Source organism: Sus scrofa, chromosome 7, assembly GCF_054392235.1.
Source record: "Sus scrofa isolate SSC_HxYL_T2T_F1_AM1 chromosome 7, Sscrofa_HxYL_maternal_Yorkshire_Landrace_v2.0, whole genome shotgun sequence".
Taxonomy (NCBI): Eukaryota; Metazoa; Chordata; class Mammalia; order Artiodactyla; family Suidae; genus Sus; species Sus scrofa.
The window spans coordinates 89,285,291-89,305,563 of NC_139389.1; the positions used below are offsets into that span (position 1 = coordinate 89,285,291).

Sequence of the window (20,273 nt, forward strand, 5' to 3'; positions counted from 1 at the left end):
GCCTTGACATCAACCAATCCAAAGTATTGCCCTGTTTCTGATCGGCTGCTTTAATAACTTTTGAGATCAACTCATAAGCCATAAGAAGCCTGCTGTCATTTCCCCTAATCAAGTGCTCTTTTGGAATTGTCTGTTTTCTTCCTTGTTACAGAAACTGTTTACTGATATCATAGAAGGTTTCTTTATTTGAGTAGATTTCTACAAAAATCCTTAAATTTACTAATGAATATTTTAAGTAATTTTATTAAGGAAATTCCTAAACTGAGACTGTAAAATTATTATATCATATATTTCGGTCTTATAAACAAAACCGCTTAGTAAAAAAGTCCTCAGAATGTGAAAATTTTTAACACTTGCAGTGTGAATTTTGAAATGCATCTTTAAAAAATAGTAGGAGGGTAGGTAGCTATTTCTTTCATTTTCTCAGATTGTAAATTATTGTGCCATTAGCCTCCAACCAAGATTCAAAGGAGTCTAGACAGTTTCTCCTAGTGTGTATCTACACCTTAGTCCTTGCCTCTTATCTTTATTTGATCTGTAACACTAAAGTATCAACTTGAGTCTGGTTGAGATAAAAGTGTACTATTTTATTGAAATTATTTAAATTTTTAAATTTTTATTTTTTTAAATACAGTATCCTGAAACTTTCAAGTTAATTATTTTAATGAATAACTCAATTTGTGATAACACAATTCAGTTGGTGTTAAGGCCCTTAAAATACAGTGTATTCAAAGTCAATTATCTTAGAATGACAAAAGGCAACTAGATCATTAAAAAGCAAATTAACAAATCTTCTCACAATTTCATAAAGACAGTCTTTCTAGTTTCCTTTCTCTCATGTAATTATCCTTCAAAGACAAGTTCATTGTTTTTATCTAAAGATGTAGTCCCCATCTAAGAAGGAAAAAATGTAGTCAGCATTTTTTCAGCTGCATTCTCACCACTTCTCATCAATAGTCTTGGAATTTACCCAATTGCCTTTGCCAGAAAAGGATTTTTGTTGATTTTAATGATAAACTGAGAAAGATTCTGTCAGTTAGTTTATGTTGTAAGTCAGTCATGTCTAATGACTTACTTAGCAATTTAGTTTTACCCTTTTTGTTTTCCCTCATGTCAGTTATTACCTTCCATATCTTCAAAGTATTTAAATATAGGTCTGTTTATATTATCTGTCTTTTTACCTTGTTTCTACATTTTATCTCTTCTATGTAGTGGCTGCACCCCTACTGGTTTTTAATTTTTTATAGGTCACTAACTTTGAATGGGAAGAAATAACCCCCAAGTAAGATATCCATTATTTGTGATATTCCAGGCCCGTAGGAAAGGAAAAGGGGAGAAAACTGTGTTTATAAATAGTTATTCCTATAGCTGTATCAAGCTCCAAAGACAGAGTATTCAGTTATTTCTTCTAGCAAGAGAAAGAGCAAAAGAGGAAAAAATAAATTTTTATCTTTCCATATTACATTTTTACAATTTGTTCTATGGTTTTTGGATAGATTCTTATACTCCCTGTATAATCACTTTTTCTTTATGACTTTTAATAGCATTATTTTTTCTTAATGATCTGGCAGTTTATAGAAGGGCATTATTTTACAAGTAATTATATCCATGTCTGGAGCAAAATTATTCTGCCTCTCAAGGTATTGTGACAAATTTTTTATAGGATTGGTTCTTCCTAGACCACACTTCAAAATCAACTTCTGCTTGTGCAGAGTGTTTGAAGTGAAGGCTCTGATAAAACAACTTGACAATGTTTCTGTTTATCTCTATTATAAAGGGATCAAGTAAAGAAACCAGGCTCATTCTGGGTCAGCCTCAGGACTCCGTTGAGTATTCATAACTTTATTTCAGGAAGAATACACTCAAAGCAAATCACCTTGGGACAAGACTTCCAGTATTTTTGCAGACTTATTTCTCTGCATGAGTCTATTATATTTGGCCATTGGCTGGCCCAGAGGAGATTTTTTTCTTCTCCTTTAAACCTCATTTGATTGCATTGGAGGAAAGACCGGCTTTTAAAATTCAAACTAATCAGGTCTTGCTCTGTATAACGGAAATACTTTCTGTTTGGAAAAATTGAGAATGACTCGGAAGTGGGCAAAGAGATGATTGGGTACCCTTTCAATGGAATACTAGGTATTGTCTAGTGGATCCTATGGGATTACATGTCTCTATAGGAGTATGTCTCCTTGTCTTTTACTAGGGTATTTTATAATCCTTTAGAAATAGAATTTAACTTGTAGAAAACTGATGGTAATGCATGTTTGTTTAAGCAGTTAAACAAAATGATTTTTGTTCATGCAATGCAAATACATTTTCCAGTAAAGAATATAAGTTTCTGTAAGTCAAATCCCCATTTGAACTGGTTTTAATATCTTACTAGTTCCCTCATTAAATAGTAACTTTTTATGAGTGTCCTGATTTTACCCTTTTGAAAATTATTTTTTTACCTCTGTGACTTGGCCAGTTAGTCCTGCAGTCACCTGTGCAGACCTAAATGAGTGACATGACCTACACCTGGCAGCTTACCTGAAGTAGACCACTAAGAGCTAGCCCGTAGGTTAATGTTTGCCTAACGCTTCTACCTGGATATTGCCAACCAATCAGCAAAATTCAAAGACTGTTTTCTCAATATTGAGCAGAACCAGATCATGAACTTTTGACTTTAACAGACTTATTCTTGTTTTATTCTACTTTTCTCCACTTTTTTCCCAGAACTACTAGTCTTTGATTCTTCATTATGTTGTTGGATTGGATTTAATGCACTGTTTCCAATCAACACTTTTTTCTTTGCTAATTTTTTATTTTACAACACCAACAAAATGAAATTTGAGACTAGTTAGATGGGAAGACAAATGTTTTTAAGACTTCTGCGGGGAGCCAAGAAAATGAAGGGACTCAAAACAAGGACCTTGCCTGATGGCAGAAAAACCACAAAAACCTGAAGGCAGATTCCTAACCAAGGAAGGGAGCTCACCTGAAAGGTTCAAGCCAAAGGTGGGCCTCTAGTCAGGATGAAAGCCTGCCTGCATGGTACAAGCTGAGGGCAGGCCTCAGGTTACACAGCTCTCATTTTGATGTTTATGGTGAAGAGTTGGGGCTTTCCTGGAAAAACAATTTCCATGTTTGTGCCAGAGAACATGGATTGTTTCTAGGGCGACCTAGTCTTTCCTGCTGTTTTGTTTGTTATTCAGTTTTCCTCAGTCTTTCCTGATTATTTGCGTATTATTCTTATTTTCCATTCTTATTTTCCTGTGGTGATTTGTGATTTAACAAAGTTACAACAATAATATAATAGAAATTTCATCCTGAAGGACTTTTCCCTATTCATATCCAACTTAATTAATATATAGTGTTTATCTACTAACTAGTTACAGTAAACTTCAGAGTTAGGATTTTAATGAAGTTTGTAGAAGTTAGACATATATTATTCTTGATCAAAAGAAACCCAGCTGTGAGTTTTGTCCTTGATTTTAGAAGCTTCTAAGCGGTAGCTAATTAGGTTGATTTATATTTTCTTCTACTGTCTTCCTGCCATAACGCTTAATGATATACATTAGTCTAAAAACAAGATTTATAAATGCCAGATTTTTGTGTCTGTAACCTCTTCAGCTTGTGAAAATTGGCTGGCCATGAGATGGTTTGTGCTGAGTCTCCTCTTTCCCACATGATATGCTACACCTGTTTGTCCTTGAATTGTACTCATTAAATTTAGTTAAGTTGAAGATTTTAAAATGTGATGTATTGCTACTGTACCATGTGATCAAAAAACAAAGCCTAATAGTTAATCAATGCACTTTTAACACTATGATGTAATGTGTAGTGAAAAACTGTCTATATAATCAAACACTTATGCTAATGAAATTTGAGCAGTCCAGCGCCCTGAAAGAAGGGACAAAGAGGCTGTCTCCATATGTACATTCGCCGACACCATGTCCCTCTCCCATAGGGAAAAAGTGTACACTCCCTGGCCACAGGAGCTGGCTTCTGGCAGATTTCTACACTAAGGACTCCCTCAATAAATTTTAGGTTTTTTAATTATTATTATTCATGCCTATACAACCTTTGTTAACTTAGTGTGGTGGTAAAGCTTGTGCACTTTCAACATTCATGCAATTTTTTTTTTTCCCCACAATTGGTCACCTATGGTTCAGGGTGGTCATTGCTTAAGATGTAGTTTTACTCCTAAAAATTTATTACTCTTCAGAATTTATTTATATTTTCTGAGGTGCAATTTTAAAAGATATCATATTTTTGTATTCCTTTTCTAATGTTTCTTTGCTGGTATACAGAAATGCGACTGACTTCTCAATGTTAATCTTATATCCTGCTACTTTGCTGAATTTATTAATCAGTTCAAGTAGTTTTTGGGTTGAGTCCTTATGGTTTTCTATGTATAGTATCATGTCGTCTGCATACAGTGACAGTTTTATCTCTTCTCTTCCTATATGGATGCCTTTTATTTCTTTTGTTTGTCTAATTGCTGTGGCTAGGACTTCCAAAACTATGTCAAAGAGCAGTGGTGAGAGTGGGCATCCCTGTCTTGTTCCAGATTTGAGTGAGAAGGCTTTCAGTTTTTCCCCATTGAGTATTATATTTGCTGTGGTTTAATCATAAATGGCTTTGATTATATTCAGGAATGTTCCCTCTATACCCACTTTGGCGAGGGTCTTGATCATGAATGGATGTTGGACTTTGTCAAATGCTTTTTCTGCGTCTATTGAGACCTATTTTCTTTTCTCAATTCCTGAAACTACTTTTAGATATGGAAAGTTTGATAAAAGTTCATAAGGAAAAAAGGTACTGCTTGTCACAGCATTGTGTGACCTTGGATCCTTCTCTAGCAATTTCATGAATTTCCTTTTCCTTATCTCATTAATGCTTGTGGCAAACTTATGGAAAAAAAATCCAGAACAAAACAAAACAAATCAGCTCTATGCCAAATTAGAGCTTGGCTACAGAGGCAGGTAGCTGTAACTGATAACTCCATAGAAGATTCAGTATATATATACAATGGAATACTACTCAGCTGTAAAAATGAATGCCATTTGTAGCAACATGGATGGAACTAGAGCCTCTCATGCTAAGTGAAGTAAGTCAGAAGGGGTGGATACCATATGATATCACTTATATCTGGAATCTAATGTGTGGCACAAATAAACCTTTCCACAGAAAAGAAAATCATGGACTTGGAGAACAAACTTGTGGTTGCCAAGGGGGAGGGAGAGGGAGTGGGATGAATTGGGAGTCTGGGGTTAATGGATGCAAACTATTGCATTTGGAGTGGATAAGCAATGAGATTTTGCTGTAGAACACAGGGAACTATATCCAGTCACTTGTGATGGAACATGATGGAGGATAATGTGAGAAAAAGAATATAAATATATGTGTGTATACACACACGCACACAAACACACACGTGAGAGGGTCACTTTGCTGTACAGTAGAAATCGACAGAACACTGTAAACTAACTATAATGGAAAAAATAAGAATCATAAAAGAGGTTACCTCTAAGTTTTCAGTGTACCTGTGATTCAGTGCTAAAGCGATATGCTCTGTTACCCTCTGTTGGAATTTGCTATCTGAGTTGCAGATGCTATATTTTGAAAAAAAAGGGCTTTTTGGTGTTTGAATTGACTTAACTTTGCAGAACTGCAGTGAGAATAGTGGACTCGGGGGGACTGAAGTTTTCAGGCTAGCAAGAAAACAAAACTTAATGGTTATGGGTTTACTTCTCACAGAAGTAGGAAGTAGTTTAACAGCATCAGTGAACAACTTTTTCTCTTTTTCGGCTGCATCTATAGCATGGCAATTTGCAGGCTAGATATCAAATCTGAACCCTAGCTGTGATCTTATGCCACAGCTGTGGCAGTGCCGGATCCTTAACCCATTGTGTCATAGTGGGAAGTGGGAACTCCCCAAAGTTTACTTCTAATTACAAACAGATTTTATTATAACTTAATTGGAAAACTGCACTTCTTTGTGACAGATGGTTTCCAAGAGTAACTGCTTAAATGATTACATTTATGTCTTACTTCTTTTCAATAACCATCAATAAAGACAGATAATCATAAAATTAAGAAAATAGATTATATATGTATTTTCCAGCTTTATTGATATATTATTAATAACGTAAATTTAATGTATGCAATGTGATGATTAATATACACACAAATCAATATATGTAGTATAGTACATTAATAGAATGGAAGATAAAAATTATGTGATTATCTCAATAAAGAAAAAACATTTGACAATGTTTATGACAGAAACTCTCAACAAACTGGGTATAGAAAGAATGTGCATAAACTTAATAAAGGCCATAAATGACAAACACGCTGTAAAGAATATATAATGATGAAAAGTTGAAATCTTTTCCTCTAAGATCAGGAACAAAACAAGGGTACCCACTCTTGCCAGTCCTATGCAACATAATATTAGAAGTTCTAGGCACAGTAATTGGGCAAGAGAAAGAAATAAAAGGCACCAAATCAGAACAAAGAAGTAAATTGCATTATTTATAGATGGTATAATCTTACTTACAGAAAATCCCAAAGATTCACTCCAAAATACTGAGAATTGATAAATAAATTTAGTGAAGTGGAAGGATATACCACTGACATTAAAAAAAAAAAAATCCCTTATGTTTCCATACAATCATCTGGAATTCCTGTCTTGGCGCAGCAGAAACAAATCTGACTAGGAACCATGAGGTTGCAGGTTTGATCCCTGGCATCGCTCAGTGGGTTAAGGACCCAGCGTTGCCATGAGCTGTGGTGTAGGTTGAAGATGCGGGTTGGATCTGGCATTGCTGTGGCTCTGGTGTAGGCCAGCGGCTACAGCTCCAATTAGACCCCTAGCCTGGGAACCTCCATATGCTGCGGGTGCGGCCCTAAAAAGACAAAAGACAAAAAAAAAATCTGAAAAAGAAAGAAAATAATCTTATTTACAATAGCATCATAAAAATAAGACACTTAGGAAAATTTAACTTACAGAGGTGAAACATCTGTATACTGAAAACTACAATATTTTGAGGAAAGAAATTGAAAAAGACACAGATAAATGGAATGATATCTGATGTTCACGGATAGGAAGAATTAATATTTTAAAATGCCCATCTAAATACTGAATCTATCTATGGATTCGATACAATATCTATCAAAATTCCAAAGGCATTTTTTAATATAAATAGGAAAACAATTTTAAAATTCATATGGAACCACAAAAGACCCTAAATAGACAAAGCAATCTTGAGAAAGAAGAACAAACCTGGAGATATCATATTTCCTGATTTTAAATTTTATTACAAATCTATACTAATAAAAATAGTATGCTCCTGGCGTAAAAGCAGATACATAGACTGATGGAACAGAATCAAGAGCCCAGAAATATACCCGTGCATGTACAGTCAACTACTACCTGACAAGGGAGCCATTGATACTTAAAGGGGAAATGTGGTCTCTTTAATAAATTGTGTTGGTAAAACTGGATATTCACATGTGAAAGAATGAAATTGGACAATTACAGAAGTTAACTCAAAATGGGTTAGAAAGTGAAATGTTAAATCCCAAATGTTAAAACTACTAGAAGAAAATGTGGATAAAAATCTTTTTTAACATTGGTCTGGGCAACAATATTTGATATGGCCCCAAATCTACAAGAACCAATTCAAACATAAACAAATAGGACTACTTCAAATTAAAGAGCTTCTGCACAGCAAAAGAAAAAGTCAATCAAAAGGAAAAGTAAGAATTTATAGAATGGGAAAATATTTACTAACTTTCTATCAGATAAAGGGTTAATATTCAAAATATGTAAAGATCTCACACAACCCAATAGCAAAACAAAGAATCCAATCAAAAAATGAGCAAAGCTGCATCCATGTTGCTGCAAATGGCTTTATTTCATATATATATAATACTGATTCTGTGTGTGTGTGTGTGTGTGTGTGTGTGTATACACACTTTTTTGGAATCTTTTATCTTAAAATTTATTACAAAATATTGAGTATAGCTCCCTGTTTTATACAGTGGGAACTTGTTGGTTATCTATTTTATATATAGTATATATATATATATTATATAGTAGTATATATATATTATATATACTATATGTAGATATACTATATCTTTTCTCCCTTGTTTACAATCTTATGAGACAATTCCCTTGGCCTGATGACCTCAGCCTGAGCATCTCAGAACTCTAATGCATCACTTGGTCACTACCTTCTCCTAAAGCTAATTAGCTATCTCTGTCAAAACTAAAGTGTTTTATATAGCTTCTTCTCTTAGGGAGAATGTGTGGAAGGATGTGGGCAATACTTGTGCACAAGAGAAAATTTAGTTTGTGGAACTTCTCTGACTCCCTGACCATGCTGCCATCTGGAATCTTTTGATATATTAGGTAGGTTGTAGTGGAGGGGTTGCTAGACTATAATCCACCACAAGAAGAATCTCCTTCTTAGGTTCCCATACTTCCAGAGAGGGAGGCTGTAACAGAATTAGCTGGAGCAGAAATTGTATAAGAATGAAGAGTTGGAAAAAATTGTATAGAGAAAGGCATATGAAAGAAAATGAGGCTATTTTTTCCAGTTTATTGAGAAATAATTGAAATACACCATTGTATAGGTTTACACTTTGATTTATATATACTGTGAAATGATCACCACTGTAGGTTTAGTTAACAGCTATCATCTCAAATAGGTAGAACAAAAAGGAAGGGAAAAAATTCTTGTGCTAAGAATTAACAACTTTCCTATATATCATTCAGGACTGTTAACTATAGTCATCCTGTTGTAGTGAAGGTGATTTTTCTAATGGGAATTCATATTGGAGAATCAAGATAGAAGAGAAAGAGTAGTTACCATAAGCTTACAATTGCTGTCTCTATTTTAAGATCTCTGATCAGTATTCTCTTTTCTGCATATGTCAGGTCATTTTGACTTCTTTTGCTGTGTTGCCTGGAATGTAATTTGGTTAAACAATCTCATTGTGACCTCTGACCCCCATGGATCTCTCTCTTGTTTGAGACTCTGTTCTTTTTCTTATGCCAAATGAATGTGCTATTCAAAAATTCTATTGAGTTCCTGAGTGTTTCTTAATGATGTCAAACAGTATTCCATCTAGCTTTTATCCAAGTTCATGATACCCATCAAAAGAAATTCTCACAGTTGCTTGGAAGTTTTATTTATCTCTTAAATGTTTATAGATTTCTACCACTCTACAGACTTTGTGCACGTAGCATACTGCCTTATTTTCCATATTGACTTCCCTCAAGTTTTTCTCCTATATAAATTGAACTTCTCATTTCTGATTTTTCTTTCTCCTCTTTGTCACCATTTATTACTCTCCCTCCTGATTATCTCTTTACTGTTTGATTTCACCTGCTCTCTTTAATGGCAGCAAAGATATCTAAATCCATGCCTTTTTCTTAGTCCTTATGTTTTTGATCTCTTTATAGCAATGTGATAGCCATTACTTCTTTGATGTTCCTTTCTCCTTTACTTTTTGTTGTTGTGCACAGAAAGTTTTTTTTAAAGGTAGATAATATTTAAAAATAGTGATAATAGTAATATAACAAGGTATTTGTTCTTTTGGGGCCATGTATGTTTTCTTCATTAACTTTCTTTTGTCTCTTTGTATGTTATCCTTTAAATGATTTTTTTTTCTCATTACTTCAAATTTTATATGACTTTCAAATTTTTGTCTCTAGCTGGCATCTTTCTTGCCTGTCACTTAATATGGATTTTTATGAATAAATAGCCTCCTGACTTCGGTGAATCTTTCACTGGAACAAAAACCTTCATATATGTTTGGTTCTTTCCTAGTCTGATAAGCAACAGCCTTTCTCCCTTTTGCTCCACTTATAGCAATAATATATGGATTTAAGTCTAGCTCTGTCACTGGTACCTATAAGATGTTGGTTAATTTAAGTGTGTGTCAAACGTTTATGTATGTAGGATCTGTAGAATCGAATATTCTTCTACGTAAAATAGGATTCTTTTATTACAGCTTTATTGAGATATAATTGGCATATAACATTAGCAAGTTTCAGGTGTACGTTTTTTGAGGGTCTTCTTTAAAATTCATAGTAGTAGTAGTAATTGTTTTAGATCATTAACAGCCATATGCATGATGTAGTCAAATAGCAATGAATTTGGAATCAGAAGGCTTGTTTTTTTTTTTTTTTTAAATCTTCTCTGAACTTGAGATTCCTCATCCAGAAATGAAAATAATCGTACTATTAGATATATCCATCCAACAGGTCATTATAAAAGTCAAATATATGAAGTTACTTAGTAACTATGTTCCATATAGATAATGTATATTTTTTCCAGCTCTAAAATTCTATTATTAAATATTTCAGAAACTTTTAAAATATGGCAAAAAAATGCCTGTATTTTCTTTTCTGACTTTAAGAATAGCGTGGAAGATGACTAAATATATAATGAAGAGTGGAAGATAGAAACTGTAAGTTCATTGTTATGCTGGCTGCTGCTCTTGGAACTATTGATTCTCTCTCTCTTGTTTTACATGCTCTTATTAATTTCTAGGTTGAATAATGGACTGTTTTAAGCCTTGCCATGAGGCTTCCCTACTTCACAACTGGAAAATCATATCAAGAACACCAGACATTCTCTTGGGAGTGATGGAGAAATGTGTTAAGACTCAGTTTTGAATTTGGAAACTTCCTTTATACTTGATGGAAAAATATGTTAGGCTAGAAAAAAAAGAAACTGTGGAAAGTCATGGTCCTGAAAAAAACGGCTTTACTTCTGGGAAGTGTTATGGACTAAACAATCAAGAAAACTTTGCTACTTATTTCATTCTGTATTTTAGGAAACATACAAATCAGAAGAAATGGTCATTATTCCCTGCAAACTTACAATATATTTAGAGAGAGACAATGTATAAAATTGAAAGAAGAAATAGGTGGCAAAGGATTTGTTCCCTAAGTGAAGCATCATTTTTTTTTTTAGTTTTTATTTTTATTTTATTTTATTTTATTTTTTTAATAATTTTTTTTATTTTCCCACTGTACAGCAAGGGGGTCAGGTTATCCTTACATGTATACATTACAATTACATTTTTCCCCCACCCTTTCTTCTGTTGCAACATGAGTATCTAGACAAAGTTCTCAATGCTATTCAGCAGGATCTCCTTGTAAATCTATTCTAAGTTGTGTCTGATAAGCCCAAGCTCCCGATCCCTCCCACTCCCTCCCCCTCCCATCAGGCAGCCATAAGTCTCTTCTCCAAGTCCATGATTTTCTTTTCTGAGGAGATGTTCATTCGTGCTGGATATTAGATTCCAGTTATAAGTGACATCATATGGTATTTGTCTTTGTCTTTCTGACTCATTTCACTCAGTATGAGAGTCTCTAGTTCCATCCATGTTGCTGCAAATGGCACTGTGTCATTCTTTTTTATGGCTGAGTAGTATTCCATTGTGTATATATACCACTTCTTCCGAATCCAATCCTCTGTCGATGGACATTTGGGTTGTTTCCATGTCCTGGCTATTGTGAATAGGGCTGCAATGAACATGCGGGTGCATGTGTCTCTTTTAAGTAGAGTTTTGTCCGGATAGATGCCCAAGAGTGGGATTGTGGAGTCGTATGGAAGTTCTATGTATAGATTTCTAAGGTCTCTCCAAACTGTTCTCCATAGTGGCTGTACCAGTTTCCATTCCCACCAACAGTGCAGGAGGGTTCCCTTTTCTCCACAGCCCCTCCAGCACTTGCTATTTGTGGACTTATGAATGATGGCCATTCTGACTGGTGTGAGGTGGTATCTCATGGTAGTTTTGATTTGCATTTCTCTTATAATCAGCAATGTTGAGCATTTTTTCATGTGTTTGTTGGCCATCTGTATATCTTCTTTGGAGGAATGTCTATTCAGGTCTTCTGCCCATTTTTCCATTGATTGATTGGTTTTTTTGCTGTTGGGTTGTATAAGTTGTTCATATATTCTAGAGATTAAGCCCTTGTCCATTGCATCATTTGAAACTGTTTTCTCCCATTCTGTAAGTTGTCTTTTTCTTTTCTTTTGGGTTTCCTTTGCTGTGCAAAAGCTTTTCAGTTTGATGAGGTCCCATGGGTTTATTTTTGTTCTAATTTCTATTGCTTTGGGAGATTGACCTGAAGCATCATTTATTACTCTTCTAAGAATACCTTCCTCTCTCCACTCTTCTAATTTTTTTCAATCTCATATGAAGTTCTTTCTCCTCTATAAAGCTTTCTCTGAATTTCCCAGTGGATTCTTTTATGTCCTTCCTGGCCAACAAAAAACCATCTAGAGCTTCTTCTATGAGGCTGTATATTGTGTGTTTTTTTAAAATGGGGGAATTATTATTTTTCAGTGAAAATCTAAGTTTTCTGACTTCTGAATAAGAGAGGGAAGAGACTAATATAAAATGGAATTACTAAGGAGATTTTCATGGAGGAAATGGGATTTTGATTTACCTTTAAAGGCTGATTAGTAATTGGAAATGTTCTGTATTGCACTATCTAATGCATAACGACCACATATACGTGACTATTGCATACTTAAAATGTGGCTAGTACAACTGAGGAAATCAATTTATAATTTCATTTAATAATGAACTAGTGATTAGTGGCTACTCTTAGCTACATGCACGTGTGGCTCCCTGTTCTGGATTAAGTAGATATAGATTTAGCTTATCTTTTCTCACTTTATTATTTTTCTGGTGTGAGGAATCCAAAGCCATATGTAGACTAGAAAACCTAGACTCTTGCTCTGTATAATCACTAATGAAGTTTGTAATATAATAGATTTATGATCAATTTCACAAATCATGCACAACAGAGGTATGTATGTGGACATATATAAACACACATATTAAAAGGCATAGCTTTGGGATTCATTTTTTTTTTCCTATTGTTGGGTTTCTCTTGCCCTGAAAGTTCTAGGTCTGAGGCTGTTTGTATAATTATGACCTTTTTTTTGTTTTGTTTTGTTTTTTTTTACCATCCCTTTATTGTTTATGTTGCAACCTCCCATTTTTTACTCAACTCATTTCACCTTTTAGAAGCATATCTAAATATTAGGGGAGCAGGAGGGCTTGAGATATAGAAGTGTTTGACTCACAGGCAAGAGAATATATTTTTTATATGGTAACTGCAAAAATGGGTAAGAACTAGAGACGTTCATGTAATGGCCCAGAGTGAAGGTCAGGAAAGAGTCAGACTTGGCATCTATTCTAGATATGTGGGAGGTCTGAATCAGAGAGATGAGATAAGAAGGAAAAAAGGGGCTAAGGGAGAGGGAGGGACAGGAGAGAAGAGGGACAATGGTTAAATGACAACTATGGCATTAGCGTGCATTTCTTCATCTCCAAAAAAATTCCAAAAGCTTAGGGCTTCAGTAGCTATAACCAAGATTCACAAACCTCAAAGGTCGTGAAGAATCTCATTAGATGGATCAAATTTGCTTCCTTAAATTCCTTGGCCTCTCATAATAGCCCTCCCATAGCACATATGCACAACTTTGCACATCCTGGCCACGTCCTGGCCACTAACCACTCTACTAAGTACTTTCACTTGTACTCCTGGGTGTCCATGCAGATGCCCTGTGCCATGAATATCTCATTGACCCTTTCCTGGGACCTGTCATGCTCTAGAGTCACCTCTGGGCCCCATGCCTGGTTCTCTTATGCTTACCTTTACTCTGTGGGCTTTGTGTGAATTGCAAATGTGATCGTAAGTAGTGGTATAAGATAGATTACAAAAAGCATTATATGCCAGAGATGAGGTGATGTTAAGAAGTGAGACAACTTGAATGGCTAAAGCATTGTTTTATGAACAGATTAAAAGTAGAACCAGTGATTTCTGCCAAATGACATCTCCACTCTTCCTTTTTTTTTTTTTTTTTCTCTTTGTATTGTACTGTGCAAGGACTGCCCCTTCCAATCCTTGCTATGTACATCTACTGTGTTTTCATATATGTTTTGCCCTCTTGTTTGTAGATGTCCTGGAGGATGTGGTGAAAGGCATATAGTATGTGAAAGTGACTCAAATGCTTTAGGTGACCACAGGTAACATATTTATTTAGTGATGATATGGCCCTGAGAAGGATTTGATAAGATATGTAGTCTTCTCAGTGTTGAGATCCTTATATAATCAATCATTATAATATGGAACATCATTAACACTTATTTTAGTTTCTTTCTCATTATCTTTATCTGTACAACATTCCAGCTGATAGAGAAATGGATGGAACAAATCATTCTATGGTTTCAGAGTTTCTGTTCCTGGGCCTCACCAACTCCTGGGAGAGACAACTTCTTTTTCTGTTCTCCTCCATTTTTTGTGTGGCAGGTATGATGGGAAATGCCTTTATTTTACTTACTGTGACTTCTGACCCTCACTTACACTCCCCCATGTACTTTCTGTTGGCCAATCTCTCCTTTATTGATCTGGGAGTTTCTTCTGTCATTTCTCCCAAGATGATATATGATCTTTTCAGAAAGCGTAAAGTAATTTCCTTCAGTGGCTGCATCACTCATATCTTCTTCATCCATGTTATTGCTGGTGTGGAGATGGTGCTTCTCATAGCCATGGCCTTTGACAGATATGTTGCCATATGCAAGCCTCTTCACTATATGACTATTATGAGCAGAAAAATGTGTATTTTGCTTCTGGTTGCTGCATGGATAATTGGCTTGACTCATTCTGTGGTTCAACTGACTTTTGTTATAAAACTGCCATTCTGTGGCCCAGATATACTAGACAGCTTTTACTGTGACCTTCCTTGGTTCATCAAACTTGCCTGCATAGATTCCTACAGGCTAGAGTTCATGGTCACAGTCAACAATGGATTTATATCCCTGGGATCATTCTTCATACTGATTATCTCCTATGTTTTTATCTTGATCGTTGTTTGGAAACACTCTTCAGGTGTTTCATTCAAGGCCCTCTCCACTTTGTCAACTCATGTCATGGTAGTGATTTTGTTTTTTGGTCCTTGTATTTTTGTTTATATCTGGCCTCATCCCACATCCCACCTAGACAAATTCCTTGCTATTTTTGATGCAGTTCTCACTCCTTTTTAAAATTCAGTTATCTACACATTCAGGAACAAAGAAATGAAAGTAGCCATGAGGAAAGTATGTAGTCAATTTATTAATTATAGAAGGATTTCTTAAATGCCAAAATATTATGAAGTTTCCTTACAAACTTGGAGTAACATTAAATTTCTATTATTTCAGTATCAGAAGTTTCCAAGTACCATGTTAACATTTAGATGCCCCAGATTAAAATAACACGGTTCTTTAAAAAATATTAACTGAGAACTTGTGTTATAGCCTGTGGTTGGAGGAAGGATGTGGTATGGTAAAAAGTTTCTTCTGGAGAATGCCAATGCTTGTCTCTTAGGAGATATTATTTTGATGAATTTACTATGGTCTATGCTTCTAAAATCAGTCTTTTCAGTGTCAGAGTGGACTATATAAGGGAATGCTGATTGACAGTAAGTAAATTGATACTAGATGAAATATATACATATTTTATATATATATACACCTATCTATTTCAATATGGCAATTTATAAATTGACAACAAAAAATCATTTAAGTGGCCTGAACTTCTACATAAGTGTAACTCATTCTTTCACTGCAGGGAAATTTCTGGAAGTCAAGCAATGATATGAACATCAGTGGAGAGCTAATCATAACAAGAGGAGTTAGCTGGATTATTCAAATATTTAATCATATCAGATTTTGATACTTAATGCCTATATATTCACACTAGGACTTGCCTGTCATCACATTTGGAAAAATAAGATCCTTAATCCAGCCCTTTTATCTGGATGATATTGGCTAGTTATCACCAATTTACCATTTGAGTTTTGTCTATACATACAGGCTGTCTAACCCCTATGTACATACAGATACATTCTTATTTCTATATGTAATTAGCCATGTTCTTCCTTTTCCTTCAGCTGACATGACCATTCCTGTTGCATTTGAATGATTTGAGTCATTGCAAACTAAATTTTACTTTGGGAGCTGTGTTACATATGACTATATTCTCTTCTATAGGAGTGAGGAATTTCCATCAACAGATTTAGAAATTTCAGTTCACATCCATTTCAACAAAGAATGAATGCTTAGGAGTTCCTATCGTGGCATAGTGGAAATGAATCCGAGTAGGAACCGTGAGGTTGAGGGTTCAATCCCTGGCCTTGCTCAGGGGGCTAGGGATCCTGTGGTGCCATGAGCCGTAGTGTACGTTGCACATGCGGCTTGGATCTGGTGTTGCTGTGGCTGTGGTGTAGGCTGGTGGCTACTGCTCTGATTAGACCCCTAGCCTGGGAGGGAACCTCCATGTGCTGTGGGTGTGGCCCTAAAAAGACAAAAAGACAAAAAAAAAAAAAAAAAAAAAAAAAAAGAAGAATGAATGCTTATTCTCAAAGATGCACTGCAGATATTGCTGATCTTCATACATCTGAATACATACTCCATACATCTTAACCAGTTTACCAATACTTCTTTGGTCTTATAAGTGGCCCTTATTTACTTCTTATCTTGCATAAGTTTAAGTTGTGGTTCTGTCATTTACAGTCAGAAGGGTATTGACAAATACATCTTAGATTCTAAGGACACTACATTTTCAGTTACTTCTGATGTGAAATACCTGTTGTTATTTCTTTAAGAAAATACTATGTTTTCTTCAACAATAGAAGATGTACTCATTATGTAAGATTTATATGGAAATTAGAGATCAGACTGAAAATAACCCATAAAATCACCATCTGGATATAATTATTAGTAATATTTTGGTATATTTATTTCTAGTGTTTTTCTATGCCAAAATGTAAATATATATCTATAAAATTGGGATTTTATAGTCTCTACATTTTTATCCTTTATCTTTTTCTGAGAATTTCCTTACAATATTAAATATCATAGAACAAAATCATTTTAAATGCATATGTAATATTGCAGTTTATGACATTATCATAATTATATTTGTTATTCCTCTTTTGGTCAAGTAATATTATCTTAAATTTTTTGCTCTGCCTCAAAAAGTTTTTTCATATACATCTTTTATAGATTGATATATTTGGAATTAATAAAGTATAATAATAAACTCTTATCTCCCCAAAGAGTTATAGTGTATATCTATTGCAAAGCAGTGGGTTTGGTCATTTAATAAAAAATCTTTATGAATTTAAAAGAAAAAAAGATAAAACATTTAAAAAAATTCTTTGTTTTTTAATACTTGTGCTTTTTCACACATTATTAATTTGAACTCTTTGAATTACATGTGTCAGAATCCAATAAAAACAAGCTTAAAATAACTAAGACAAAAGTTTCCAAGTGTCTCATAAATCAGATCTGGACACATGCCCACCCTAGTGGTAGGGGCCAAGGTTATCTGGTTGACAAGTCCAGAGAACTACATGAAATTCAGAAGGGGCATTTTGCAAATGAATGAGGTGGGTACAGCATCAATGAAAGGGGAAAAGTGATTCAGGTCAGGTAAAAAAAAAAAAAAAATGTCCGTTATATTTTTTCTTATTGAAAGAGAAATTAATAACTGTTGCTGTGGTGTTCCCCTTTTCATCCTCATAGGTGGAATATTAGTTCCATCATATTGTTTTACCCATTCCACATGTATGATAAAGATATCAACACCATTTTTTTTTTGCTATTTCTTGGGCCGCTCCCACGGCATATGGAGGTTCCCAGGCTAGGGGTCCAATCGGACCCGTAGCCACTGGCCTATGCCAGAGCCATAGCAACTCGGGATCCGAGCCGCGTCTGCAATCTACACCACAGCTCACAGCAACGCCGGATCATTAACCCACTGAGCAAGGGCAGGGACCGAACCGGCAACCTCATGGTTCCTAGTCGGATTCGCTAACCACTGCGCCACGATGGGAACTCCTCAACACCATTATTACCACATTTGTGTTCAGAATGCTTCCCCCAGTTTGTTGTTTTAATTTTACTTACTGTATTCTACAGCATTAAAGTTGTACTTTTGTGATTCCAATCACATGGAGCTTTTAAATTTGACTTCATAGTTTTATTCTTAGAAAGTCCTTTTACATTCCAATATCTAGTGAATATTCATGGATATATATTTCTTTTTTTAATTTAAAATGATTTTTTGCTTTATTACTTTTTTACAGACATATATTTCTGAAATATTTTATTCATCTGGATTTTTTTTTGGTGCAAATAATAGGAGAGGATCTAACTTTTTCAAATTTGCTTATTAATTTTCTCAGTACCATTTAGTGAATAATCATTTCCCTTCTGATTTCTAACCATTTATACCAACTTATTATATAAAATGTAGTCCTTGTCTCTTCCCACGTGTAATATATCTTCTGACATTTGCTCTTGGATGCCTCATATATCCTTTGACTGAACAGATTCAAAATAGTATTGAATCCTCCTTCATTATCATCTATTTAGTCATGAAAACAAGATACCCAAGAGTAATTCTTTCTCTCTCTCCCTCTTACTCTCACCCTTTCATTTCCTCTCTCTGTCTCTGTGTGTCAATTTTTCACTCATACAGCAAATATGAGGCACTACTACTCATACAGTAGTAGTGCCTACCAAGTGCCCACCATTGTCTTAGGCTTTTGGGATGCATCATCAGTAAATAAAATAAATAACAATTTGTACCATTGTGAAGCTTATATTCTACTAGATCTATCCAGACAATAAGTAATAAGCAAAACACACAAGTAGGTTTTATAGTAAGTTAAAAAAACTGTCCATCGACAGATGGTTGGATTAGTAAGATGTGTGTATATATACACAATGGAATACTACTCAGCCATAAAAAAGAACTAAATAATGCCATTTGCAGCAATATGGATGGAACCAGAGACTCTCATACTAAGTGAAGTAAGTCAGAAAGAGAAAGACAAATACCATATGATATCGCTTATATCGGGAATCTAATATACAGCACAATTGAACCTTTCCACAGAAAAGAATATCATGGACTTGCAGAATAGACTTGTGGTTGCCAAGGGGGAGGGGGAGGAAGTAGGGTGGATAAGGATCTTGGGATTAATAGATAGAAACTATTGCCTTTGGAATGGATTAGCAATGAGATCCTGCTGTGTAGCCCTGGGAAATATGTCTAGTCACTTATGATGGAGCATGATAATATGTGAAAATAGAATGTGTACATGTATCTGTAACTGGGTCACCATGCTGTACTGTAGAAAAAAAAATTGTATTCAGGAAATAACTATTAAAAATAATAATAAAACAAAATTGACATTAAAAAAAAGAAGTAAGTGCCATAGTAATATAGTAGAGTAGGTTAAGGTGGATCTGAGACACCAGACTTGGGGGAAGGTTTGCACTTCTAAGAAAGATAGTTAGGGTAGGAATCATTGGGAAGATGCCCTTGATGGAAACTGTGAAATAGGTGAGTGAGTTAGCAATGCAGATGTCAAGGGGAAGGGCATCCCAGTCAGAGGTACAGCCAGTACAAAGGCTGGTGTTTTCAAGAAACATCAAGATGCCCAGTGTGACTTCATCAGCATATAAAGTGTGGGAGAATAGTAGGAGAATATTCAAGGAGTTAAAGGGAGGTCAAAGCATGTGGGGTTCTGCAGAATAGTGTAAAGGAGTTGGCTTTTACTCTGAGGAAGTGGGTTACCACTGGAGTGTTCTGAGAAGAGAGATGATATAATACTAATATTTAAAATTTTTTTCTGTTTTTTAACTATATATATTTACTTTAAAATATTTTTATAATTTTTTGTGAGGAGAACATTTATTATATGAACAATATCAAGTATATTAAAAATAAAAGCACATATAAGGGTATTCAAGTGAAAAGATTATATTATTATAATTATAATCTGTATTATTTTTATGTTAGACAAAAAGCAATCCAATTTTTACTTATTTATTTATTATTATACTTGATTTTAATTTTCTGTCAATTTTATATCAATGTATATCAAAGTGACATTATATATATATATATATATATATACACACACACACAGATACACACACTCTTTTTTCTTGGGAAGCAACCCACTTTTAATTGTTAATGCAACTATGCTTATTTCTGTACTTTAGGGTTAAACAGAAACAAAAATTCTTTAGAGACATTTTTGAAGAATAACTTCAAAAATGTTTCAAGAATAAGACAGAGGAAAGTTAAAAGAGCTGATTATTGAACTGGACAGATCTCTGATGGTTGCTTGCTTTTAAATGATCTTTCAGTTTATTCTATGCTTTCACACAGGGAACAGACAACATGT

General features: G+C 34.6%; 1 protein-coding gene and 1 pseudogene across 4 annotated transcripts in view; both read left to right on the forward strand.

The window, feature by feature from the left end:
- The window catches only part of LOC100153496 (olfactory receptor 4M1-like), a 231,804-nt gene that overhangs the window by 6,004 nt on the left and 205,527 nt on the right, over positions 1–20,273 (forward strand). The gene's annotated exons all lie outside the window — the stretch shown is intronic.
- Positions 14,230–15,165, forward strand: LOC100154724 (olfactory receptor 4F21-like; annotated as a pseudogene).